General features: G+C 32.7%; 1 pseudogene; it reads left to right on the top strand.

The window, feature by feature from the left end:
* The first annotated feature begins 8932 nt into the window (after window positions 1-8932).
* LOC136061051 (UDP-glycosyltransferase 87A1-like) lies at window positions 8933-10044 on the top strand (annotated as a pseudogene).
* The last annotated feature ends 1649 nt before the right edge of the window (window positions 10045-11693 follow it).

The raw sequence follows: 11693 nt of genomic DNA, 5'->3' as shown, positions 1-11693 counted from the left end.
ATAAAAAAAAAAAAAAAAAAAAAAAAAAAAAAAAAAAAAAAAAAAAAATTTTTTTTTTTTTTTTTTTTTTTTTTTTTTTTTTTTTTTTGTCTTTCAGCTTCTCTTTCTAACTTTTAGATCTACATCTGCTTCTTCTCTATTTTAGAAAAAGGAAAGGGAATGGAATGAGTAAAAAGAATTTGAATTAATATGAATTCACCTGGGTCAACAAAGAAATGGCCATTATGGACTAAAAGATCTACATGTTGGATGACGGTGAACATGGACATCGACATAGGCCAAAATGATGCGACTGGAATATTCCTTATGTTTCCGACACCGATTGCCCAGAAAATAAGAGTAGCATCTATGATAACTGTAACCGAAGGGAACTCAAGCTAATCAAGGAGCTGCACAAATGGAGCTTCCAACTTTGTCATGGTAGCTTCGATGAAAGAGCTAATGTCAACCGCTCAGAATAGCGCTGATGGGATAACGTTAGGAATAGAGGCGAAGCAAATGTTTTTTGGCTTAGGATCGGAGCCGATGAAACCGAGCCACTCTTCGGTGACAACGAAGGTGATGAGGATATTGTTGCTATTCAAAGCTAGTATCTTGTAGAGGTTTATCATGGGGTTAATGTGGCCGTGATCGAGATAAGGCATGGTCACCAGATGGCATTGCATGGTTGGCTTAGCTTTGATGGAATTCATGTCCAAAATTACATGCTCTTTTTATGATGGCCAGAAAATTTAACAACAGAACCACAAACTATAGAGACAGGCCAACCTCACCCCTAGTCCTAGGCTTCCCTCTTCAAAGACAGAACAGTCCAAAATTACATACTAATTTTTCTTTTAATCTCAATCATTCATATTTGGCAAAATTTGCCAGATAGCATGATTTTAGAAAATTTTTAGGAAAGTAGCACACCGATAAAACTATTTTGTAAGTTAGACTGTTTTTGGAACTCAAGTTTGGCAAACTCGAGTTTGGGTTGGAACTCGAAGTTTGTCAAACTTGAGTTCTATTCAATATTGTTGCATACTGCTTGGAATTGGAGTTTGTCAAACTCAAGTTCCAATGCATTTAACTTGGCTAGTGATTTGTTTATGCTACCACGCTCATTACATGTAATTGAATCTAATTAATTTCACTCGACTAAATTAATTGATTAAGTTACCAAAGGGGTCAATACATTCTTGGCCTATTAGATTGGGAAGTTGTGGAGGAGCCACAAAGCTAATTTGAAGAAGAAGTACTGCAAGAAGGAGCCTGAGAAGGAAGATGTACTGGGGTTGCGACCAGTAAAGGTTGATATTGAGCAGTTTCACACATTAGTTGAGTTTTGGTTTTCAAGGGATGGCAAGGTGTTAATATTTGCTTTCTTTGATATGCTTAATGTTAAAGAGTATTATATATATTGGACTTGAAGAATATATTAGATTGTTCATGTAATAGTTTGTAATTTTCTTGAACATATTCGTAGGACTTGTGTAAAGTGAACAAAGAACACTGTGAGAAATAGGAGGAAATACGCACATGTGGATCAAGAAGCTATGCTTAGATTGTTGATATCCTTGTGTAGACACCGTATTTTGTACCTCTTCAACTCGGGCCCTTGTTCCCTAATGATGTTCAAACTCTACAGCCTAAGGCCAGTTTAAAGCCCAATTAGATATCAAATTGACTTGAGGAGTGTTAAACTAAAAAATGTAACTTTTAAATAAGAAAAAAATTTATTTTTTGAAATAAAATACCAAAGTGGCCCTCAGCCCACATACGTGGGCAACGGTCTGTGTACGTGGGCCAAAGCATGCATACATAGGTACATTCCTACATACGCAGCTAGGGTTTTAAAAGTATCAAAAATGCAAAATTTCTACAATAATGGCTGAAGTTTGGAATGAATCACATCGTTTGGGAGCGGTTCCAAACCCCTTTTTTTCCACTGTATAAAGCCTTACATGGTACATTTCCAAAACACACAAAAATCCTAGGGGAAAAACCTAAGATTCACTAGAAAATAGTGAATCAAAAGGGAGTTTTTTACAAAACACCCTCAAGTCAATTTTATTTGATTGGGGCCTTTTCTAACCCTAATCCTTTTAGTTTAATGTTGCTAATGGCTTGTTTAATGACTTGTGATAGATTTGATTGAGGGAAACAGTCAAAATCAATGCTTAGGAACTCCTTTTCGAGGTATCAAGCTTCAACCTTTCTTTTCTCTTTTATTCTTCCTTTTATTAGTTTAATCTATTTTCTTGCTTTGTTTGTGTTATAACCTATTTGTTTAGAGTAGGTTTATGTTTTCTTGTATATTCTGAGCATGTTTGGTTGCTAGAATTAGGGTTTTCATTTTGTCTTTGTTGTTTTGTTAGTTCATTTCTAGGTTAGGGTTTTGAACAACCTTGTGTGCATGTGCCATGAGCATGCATACGCAGATCAAATCCTACATACGTGGGATTTGGCCTACGTACGCATGTCTCTGTCTGTGTACGCAAGCTGTTGCCCAGAAACCCTAATTCTTTTGTTTCTTTATCTGCATCATATAACATGTTTTGGGGTTTCTTTTCACATGTCTTATATTTTATAAGGTTTCTGTTTGCTTTGATCACATGCTTGTTTACTATCACATGTTTAGATTAGGGTTCTTTAGCTTTAATACCATGTCATTCATTCATATGTCCATGCATTAATGTCATAGGCGCTAAGTTGCTACAAGGTGAATGAAGGTAAGTCATGCATTGGTATAAACATGCATCTTTGTGATGAACATGTTTGGGTGATGTGTGGTTCCACGCATAGATGTTTTATATGCCTTATGATATTCCATATCTACCTTTTCTACCATGTTTATGTCTCTACCTTGGATGATGTATTAGATGATAAGGTTTCACATGTTAGATGTATGGTAGGGTTTGTATATGTGTGTGGGTTTGGCTCTCTTCTACTTTATGGATTGATATGATATGTGTTTAGGGATAGTGATGTCATGATTGTATGTTTAGATGCATGCTAGTGTATGTGTGAGTTTAGAATACAAGTATTGAAATTGTTTTTAATAAGGTTAAAACGTAAGACATAATGATGGGGGGCCAACCTTAGGGTTGGGCGATCTTGGGTGCCTAACACCTTCCCAAAAGCGTACCTAAACTCCAAACCCATATATCTGGTAGTAAGATCAAAAGGTCCTTCCTCGAAAAGGACGCTATATATATGGTTCCTAGACCATTGCAAAAACTAGGAGGCGACTCCCCCCTTGTGTCCACACCTTGTAAGAACTCTATTTAATATATTACTTACATAATGCTTAAATTATTTTGCTTTTGACCTATAGTTGTGATATTATTAATGGTTAGTTTAATACCAAGAAAACATAAATTCCCAACCAAGTCTATAAGAACTTGTAGATTTTTTTTATACTTTCTTGGATGTTGGCAGGTCTATAAAACCTTTGCAAGAGAGGGCTTGGTCATTGGCTATGAGGATGGTTGTGTTTTGTTAGTGTTTCATTTTGTTATTTAATGTGTTAGTGCTAATGGATTAGTGTTATTGTGTTATTCGGTTAGTAACCTTGTTGTTAAATGAACTAATTCTATATGAGTTTATTATATTTTAGGATGGTGATGATGATTACGCAGATGACCATTCTTCAGTTGTTGTAAATTTATCATCCGGGGATTCACATTAGGAGGATACTTAGTTTGTGGGTGTTTTTGTACTAGTCATTTGGAATGTCATATTTTGGGCATAAAATTTTAGACATTTGGAATGTAATTTTTTGGGCACAAAACATTCTAGACATTTGGAGTGTACTCTTTTTGCATTTATCATAAGCTTAAGTTGGTAATGTGTATTTACTTATATGGTGTACTTAAAATTTTGGTGGTTTAAACTAGATCCTTTCTTTTATTTAGTATGGTATTTTGTTTAGCTATAAACAAAATGTGAAAAGCAAAATGCAAGAAAAATTTATGTGCAAAAAAAAAAAAAAAAAAAAAAAATAAAGCAAAATGCAAGAAAAATTTATAAAAAAAAAAAAAAAAAAAAAAAAAAACACCTATAGTGTTGGTTTTGAAACCGCTAGTATAGGCTATATGAGAAAAGTATAAAAATTCCTATAGCTACAATTTATAAACTGCAGGTATAGGTTAGGCCTACTACAGCAATTTTAAGTTTCGAGAAAAATGTTGGTATAGGGTTAAAAAACAGCTGGTAAAAGCTATATTAGAAAAATATAAAAATGCCAATAGCGACCATTTAAAACCGCTGGTATACTTTCAACCTACTATGATAGTTTTCAATATCTAAAAAGTGCAAGTATAGGGTTACAAAATTGCCAATATAGGTTATTTCAATAGTTTTTAAAAAGCACCGAGATAGGATTTCAAAATTGCTGGGACCTATACCGACAGTTTTAAAATCACCGGTGTAGGTCAGTCGGACCTATTGTCACACTTGTTGGGCAGTGCTAGGAAGTGCCAGAAAAAAAAACCACTGGGATAGCCCATTTGGACCTATACCAGTGGTTTTTGGGGCTATAGCCGCAGTTTAAAAATGTTGATGTGCGAGCCGAAAATGAAGCTAATGGGCTGGGCCTCACTCGGGCTCACAACTTATTTGTATAGCGGGTTTGGATTTCCTACTTTAGGTCGTTCTCCACACCGAGGCTCAATGAGATCACTTTTCTCCTTCTACATTGCTACCTTCTCCCTTTGCTTCTCTTTCACTATCTGCTTCACTCTCTTTTTCTCTCGAAACTTTCCAACCCAAAATGGATTTAATGGGCTAGTTCACTCTGGGGCTTACAATCTATTTGTAGCGTGGGTTTTGGATTTCCTACTATGGGTAGAGTTCCAGGCTCGGAAACTCAATGAGGATTTTCTCTCCTTCTCGTCTTTCTCTCTCTTTGTTCCTTTTAGAACATTTTCAACCACCACCTTCCGTTCCTCAATTCCTCATATTTATAGCTCAAATTTAGTGGAGGGGCTATGATTATCTTCAGGGTTAGTGCAATAGGCGGTCCAATATCATTGATCATAGATGGGTGGTTAGGTGAGAGTGGAGTGTGGCGTGAGTGGCCTTGGAACTTGGTTTTCACTCCTACGGATGTTCTCGATAGCGACATTCCCTATGGTATTGCCGAACAGGAAAGGGACGGCGTGTTTGAATATTTGCTCTTCATTGCTCGGGAAAGCGTTGCCGAGCAAGAAAAAGATGGCGAGACCTGGGCCTGCAGCTTGTGTGGGCTCAGGGTGGGCTCCTGAGTAGAGAGGGATTAGGTTCATGGGCCGTATCTCCATATCAGAGTTCCAGGCCCAAATGGGCTCGAGCACAGGGTGCAGTACAGTTGCTATAGCCCAAGTTTTTTGTAGTATGTAATTCATGCATTATCCTACCATGATTATGTCTCTTTAGGTAAAATTTAAAACATTGGTTATTATTATGTGAACTTCATTTCAAATTTTATAAACACCATGGTGAAATTTATGTAATATTTAACTACTTTTTTTATTTTCATGTTTTTATTTTTTTGTTCTCTTTTTGAATTAAAAGGAAGATAAAAAGAATATGTTTTTTTATGTGAAAAAAATACGTATCATGCCAAGTTTGACACGAAATGTCAAAGATTGAGTAATCAGAATTATTTACAATCTTGCACCATAAGGTCAATCAACATCATACTAAGATCACTTGTAAAATAGAATAGGAGTGGTATTGCAAGTTGGATTCAGAATCCTACATGATTCTACCACACACATTTCAATCCAAATCCGATTTGATTTGTTAATTTTGGTGGTTCTGATTGATAATTTCAATGGTTTTGATTGGTTTTGGTTTCTAGTTTTTGGGCTGCTAGAGAGAGAAAGGGATGGATTGCTAGAGAGAGAAAGAGATGGACTGGTGGTGGAGCCACATGAGGACTGAGGGGGGCCTTTCCCTGCACCAACCCCCGCCCCCCACCCCCCAAAATTTTTGAAAACATTTAAGGTAATTTTTTTTGGAATTATCTTAAATAATTTGAAAATTTTTAAAGAGTCTTATCATTTTGGCCCCCCACACCCGATAATCTACATATATATTAAGAAAGTCTAAAAAATAAATATAACTTTTATTTAAATAGAATTCAATCCATAAATATATTTGTCAAAAAGTTACAATAATTAAACATTCAGAATCTTTAAAATGAACACATAGGTATTTTGGCAATTACCTTAACAAATAAAAGGGGAAAAAAATTCTAATTTTCATCTCAACACATTTAGGGCTTGTACCACAACAGTAGAAAAATTGAAAGGTCAGAGGCTTTATTGATTCGTAGCACCACCAAGTTGCAGAACATTTTGCTCACAGTGCTCACACGGGTGACTCTCTCTCTCTTGCTCTTTCTATCCTTGTTTGCCTTATTCTTCTTATTTTTCTTTTCAGTTCTTTCCTTTAGAATGCACTACTACAGTTTTATGTTTACAATGTAAAAAGTAAAAATTCCATGTGACTAGACTAGACTAGACAAGAAAGAGTGAAAGACAAGTTTGAAACTTCCGTGTAGGCCCCTCACCCCTACGTAGTGTTCCTGTGCCTTTGGTTGATCGGTTGACCCCTTTTCTTTACCACTTTCCCAATTCCCAAGTACTTTACTTTACTTTCCATTTTCTTTCTTTTTTATTTTCCTTATAATATATTATTTGTTATTATAATAATCAATATATTATATACCATACAACATTATAAATGTACTTAATTAGTTGATTAAAATATACAATGTATACTACTATATTAAAATGTATTTAGTTGTTGTTTATTTTATTTTTTTTATGCATTGACATTTGAATTGAATGATTGTTTGCCTTTTATTTAGCAATCTTTGGACTATTAGTATTTTTTTTTTTTTTTATAAGTCTTAGTCATTTTATAGCACATATTGAGTTATGAAATACTTAACTTGTATATTGATCGTTAAATTTTATTGTACATTACTATTTTAGATTTCATACACCCAAAACAATTTTATATATGGCCCCCAAAGATAAATTAATGGCTCTGCCATTGTGGCAGATTGAGCGAAAAGAGAGATTATTTGTAGATTTATATTATTTTAATGAGTTGTATGTTAAAATAAAAACTTGGGTGTTGAGTGAGTTGTGAAATTGTATTGTAAAATAGATAAAGTAACTTTTTAGAGTGTAAAATGACAATTTTTTTTTTTAATAACTCCGATGCGAATGCCCTTAGAGCTCTAAAATTTAAAGTTATGGTCGGTAATAAGTACTTTAAAATTTAAAGTTTGTCATTTGTTCATGTGTTGGTATTTTGCTACTTTGTAGTTATTTCCTTTTATAAATAACTAGCCACAAACTCATGCGATGTGTGAGAATATATAAATATTATGTAATGAGTTATAATATATAAAAAGTAACAATTACTTCAAGTATTATCTTTTTTTTTTTTTTTAGATTTCTGTATATATATATATATATTTTATCTATACAAATATATCATGTTATTTATTTCTGTATATATATATATATATATATATTTTATCTATACAAATATATCATGTTATTATTTTTTGTATGTTTGATTAATAATTTTTTTAAGGTGAACCATGTTCTTCTTACTTTTGTTATAGTGTGTTATATTTACCTAATATACAACTAAAGTTTATAAGTTTCAAATTTATTATTTAAATTTCTCATCTCTTTAGAAATAAGGAGATTATCATAATAATAAAAACTCATCAAAAAATTACAATGTTATCTTAACCAAAATTAAAATGAAACCAAAGAAATAGAAGATAAACTTTATAATAATTTATTACTAAAACAATTGGTAGTATTGTAAACACAAAATTTCTTAGTTACAGAAAATCAAACAATTGAAGAAAAAAAAATGCTTTGCAAATATAAATTTATATTGATGAATAATGAGTACAATTTCTGTTTCAATTCTTTTACAAAAAAACACCCTTTGATTCTATCTTTTTTGAACTTGACTCGAACAAGAAATCTTCTTGATTTTGGTTGGAAGATGGATTGAATGGTCTTCACTACAAATCTCTAACTTTGAGCTTGTTAGAGATTTATTGTTCTTCAAGTCTTTGAATGTGAAGGCTTTTAGGTTGAAGTTTTTCGGGAGCTTTAGAGGCTTGATCTGTTGAGCTTCAAAGATTTGGGGTTGTTTGAAGTTTAAGGAGGCTTTTCAGCTTAATTCCAATAGAACTTCAAGTAACTTCTTTGAATGTTCTTCGTATGTTCTTGAGGTAGAATTTCTCTAGAGTTTTGAGGTCTTAGAAAAATTGCGTCGAATGAGAGGAGGTATGCCCTCTATTTATAGTCGTCTCAAAGGATAAGTCCCACTTGGGATTGACTTCCTTGTAGATAATTATTTCTATTTTTTAGTTATTTTAATAGAGATAATGATTAACTATTATCATTCCAATTTAATTAAAATATATTTATCTCTATTTAATTAGGATAATTATTATCTTAAATGACACATGTCAACACTTGATTTATCTAATTTAATGACATATTAATTTAGAATTTGTCACTAAATTTTAATGTGACATTTTATAATTGGCTTAAAATTTTTCCACCTACAAGTATATTCAAATTCATAGCCATGTAAATTGTATTTTGATATAAACTCAAGTTCCTATTTCCAAAATGGTTTTAAAAAAAAAAAAAAAAAATTCCTATTTCCAAAAAAACCTAAGTATTAACCCAAACCAAAATTCAATCAAAGCAATAAAAGGGAGAGAGAAGACTTTGTAATGAGAAATTTTGGAAAACACAATACCAAAACACATATTTAGTATTTAAAAAAAAAAAAAAAAAAAAACCCATCAACCTTACTCAGAGTTTTTACCAAGGATTAGATCTACCCAATTGTGGATTTCTATTGATATCATTGGTTTTTATTTATTTATTTTTTATGTCAGCAAAATCCGAGGAGCATGTAGATTACATCCCTGGAATTTCCTCCATACAACTAGTGCATATTCCTTTTGATTGGAGAAACCAACAGTCGATGAAAAGGATTCTCGAAGTTTTTTCGTGGGTAAACAAAGCACAATATCTCTTATTAACTTCCATTTATGAGCTCGAATCCAAAGTATTCGATGTTCTAAAAGCAAAATTCTCATTTCCGGTATATGCTATGGGTCAAATCGTACCTAACTTTGATTTTGGTGAAAACACAAGCCACAATGACAAACTATCAACACTGGCTAGATTGCCAACCTAGAAGTTCCGTTCTATATATTTCAATGGGAAGTTTCTTTCAGTTTCTATTGCCCAAATGGATGAAATTGCAATTGGTTTGCGTGATAGTGGTGTTAGATTCTTTTGGGTGGCACGTGACGAGACTAACAGATTGAAAGAGCTTTGTGGTCATATAGGATTAGTAGTACCTTGGTGCAATCAATTGAGGTTCTTATCTCATTCTTCTGTTGGGGCTTTTTGTCACATTGTGGGTGGGGTTCCACTCGAGAAGGAATGTTATGTGGTCTTCCTTTTCTTACATTTCCCATAGGCTTTGATCAAATATTGAATAGTAAACTAATTGTGGAAGATTGGAAAACTGGGTGGAGGGTGAAGCAAGATATGGTAATGGACAATTTTGTGACAAGAGTGGAAATATCAAGGCTAGTGCAGAAATTTATGAATTTGGAAAATGATGAAGTGAAAGAAATTAGGACAAGAGCAAGCGAATTTCAACAGATGTGTCAACGTGCAATTGCAAAAGGAGGATCATCTGAAACCAGCATCAATGCCTTCATCCAAGACCTTTCACATTGCATGGTTATTGAGTAGAATGTAACTTTTTTGTACTGCATGACCAGAAAATGTCATGCCTTCTTCACAATTATTTACAGAGTTTTCAAGACCTTAAGCTTGATAACAATAAAAAAAAATAAAAAAAAATAATAATGAGCCAAATAGGTTTGACTTACAACTACTTCGTTATTATATAATGTACTTCAACAAGGTAGTTAAGGTTCGAAAATGATTCTCACTTAGTAAAGTACCAGAGGCCTATTTAAGGTCTTTGCAATAGTAATCTTTGTTTTTTAATTGCAAACTTACTCTTCTTTCTTTTTTCAAGTGTGTTAATGTGTTTTCCATTTGAAGAATCTCTAGCAGAAGACTACATCTAGTATATCACGCTTCATGATGTCATCATTAGAGTGAATTATTGTGTTATTGGATTGAGTAAGGGTTATTGTTTATTAAATTTTAGTAGCATGTCACATGAATATTGTATGATGTAGATTAGTTTCCTTCTTTTCTTGAAAAATTTCCAACACTATTTGTGTCTTTCGAAACTAAGCGCTTGTTTGGATTGAGGGGAATGGAGGGAGAGTAGAGTAGAGTTGACCGAAAATTGATTTTTACTCTTAAATTTTAGCCAACTTTACTCTACTTCCCATCCCTCTCCCTCAATCCAAACAAGCCTAAATGTTTATGCATTACTTTTCAACACAAATTGGGCTTCTTAAAAAAGCATCCTCATTAACAATAATTGATGATAACAATATTCTTTAATTATGGTAAATTAATAAGAAGATTTTATTATGATAAATTAGTTCTTTATAATGTCTTTTCGGATGAAAAAACTTGATAGATTTTAGATCACCATCACATTTTCTTAGCTACCAAATTAATTTAAAAAAAGAAAAAAAAATTGCCATTCACCACTGATTTGATGAGACCACCATCTTTGGTATTGTCATGAGAGTAAGGGAGAGTGATCAGCCACTATAGATCTAATGAGATAGCAAAGGAGAGAGGGTACAAGAGAGGAGAGAGTACCAAAAAGTTTATTAAAAAAAAAAAGGAATATCAATTTTTTACTAGAGCTATAATTATATTGTATATTTAGAAGAGGACTGTAACTTTTGCAAATTTTTTATAGTGAAATATTTAAAATTTTTACAAGAGCTAAAGATTCTTGTGTATATTTAGAAGAGAACTTCAACTTTTACAAATTTTTGTATAGTGATGCTAAGGGGTGTTTTTGTGTAATTAGTATACATGGCTCAAATCTATTTTAGTTTTTTAGGTGTTTTACAATAGTGGATGTGAATGTATTGTCACATTAATGGTCTGTTTGAATTTAAGGGGGAGGGAGGGGGAGTAGAGTAGAGTAGAGTAGAGTTCGATCAAAATTAGCATATTTTCAATCAACTCTACTCTACTCCTCTCCACTCCCCTCTCAATCCAAATAGGCCGTAAGTCTTTTAAAATGAAGTATCTTGCATTTGGTCAACTCTCTTTTAATGTCATTCTTTGCACATAAAGTACCTTGCATTTGATGAACTATATTTTTATCGTTCCTGTTACTTAGTGATTATCATGTGTGTATATTATCAATTGAAATTCATGACTTTTATAATGATGTTATGGTAGTTACAAGAAATTATGTATATTTTTCAAATAATAATTTTAATTGTTTTATGTTAAATTTGATCTAGATGCAAAAACAATTATATAAAAAAAATTATTAAAAAAAACTTAAAACGTGCAACATTGAAAAAAGAAAAGAAAAATATAAAAGTGCAACTCAAACTAGGATTATAAATTGTGAAGAGACTTTAGGGGTGTTGGGCTTTTTTTTGGTTCTTTTTTAACTTAACTAATGCCTCATACTTGGCAAACAAGCCGAGTTAGTCTTGTTCGGGTTAGATTGGTTTAGTTGTTTAGGTCATT

The sequence above is a fragment of the Quercus suber genome, unplaced genomic scaffold (assembly GCF_002906115.3).
Source record: "Quercus suber isolate HL8 unplaced genomic scaffold, Cork oak 2.0 scaffold_721, whole genome shotgun sequence".
Taxonomy (NCBI): Eukaryota; Viridiplantae; Streptophyta; class Magnoliopsida; order Fagales; family Fagaceae; genus Quercus; species Quercus suber.
The sequence above is the reverse complement of the archived record's forward strand: the minus strand, read 5'-3'. Positions and strand labels throughout refer to the sequence as shown.